Genomic DNA, 803 nt, shown 5'->3' with positions numbered 1-803 from the left:
GAAATAACCCTAGCCTGGGCTTGGCAGATGTCAAAATGGTGGAGGACATTTTTCAGAGACTTTTCTGATTAAATTACAGCAAATAATTCTCTCTGTAGCTAAAGTCCATGACTCAGCGCCTAGCCTCATAGCCAAGAACAGTAAGTTCACCCACTTATCTGGAGTAACCACACTGAGTTAAAGAAATACAGTTCTGCTATAAAGACAATTTCCAGAAAGACCCGCCTGCCTCTATGAGGTATTTGATGCCAGGGCCCAGCACAGGCTAATCGCTGTATGGTTTCTTAGAAGACTGGCTTTTTTCAGTTTCTTTCTCTTTGATACTGTACAAGGGGTCCACCAGCTTGTTGTGAACAAGCATTAAACCTTTGAAGTATTTGACAGTCTTCAACTTCAGCTCCAAGGTGGCATCTTCGTCACACACAAACACGGTGCGTGGATGCTGCTGGAAGGCAGACACGGTTGACATATGGTTCACGCCCTCCTCGATGGCCTTGTACAGAGCAAATGCCTTGTGGGCCCCTGTGATGAGGATCATCACCTCTCTAGCGTCCATGACAGTGCCCATGCCCACTGTCAGGGCCATGGTGGGCACCTTGGCCAGCTCTCCATCGAAGAACCTTGCATTGGCCAGGATGGTGTCCATGGCCAGCATCTTGACACAGGTCCTGGACACCAGACTGGAGACTGGCTCATTGAAGACAATGTGTCCATGGGGGCCGATGCTTCCAACAAAGAGCTCGATCCCACCTGCAGCCCTAATCTTCTCTTCAAAGGCGTCACACTCAGCCTGGAGGTCGGCT

General features: G+C 49.4%; 1 pseudogene across 1 annotated transcript; it reads right to left on the bottom strand.

The window, feature by feature from the left end:
- Positions 1-13: 13 nt before the first annotated feature.
- Positions 14-797, bottom strand: LOC103254080 (annotated as a pseudogene). The gene has a single exon (XR_503932.2). The product of XR_503932.2 is annotated as a glucosamine-6-phosphate isomerase 1 pseudogene (transcript).
- Positions 798-803: the final 6 nt, after the last annotated feature.

Source organism: Carlito syrichta, unplaced genomic scaffold, assembly GCF_000164805.1.
Source record: "Carlito syrichta isolate Samal-C Ts95f unplaced genomic scaffold, Tarsius_syrichta-2.0.1 Scaffold269033, whole genome shotgun sequence".
Lineage (NCBI taxonomy): Eukaryota > Metazoa > Chordata > Mammalia > Primates > Tarsiidae > Carlito > Carlito syrichta.
This window is presented reverse-complemented; position numbering and strand designations above follow the sequence as displayed.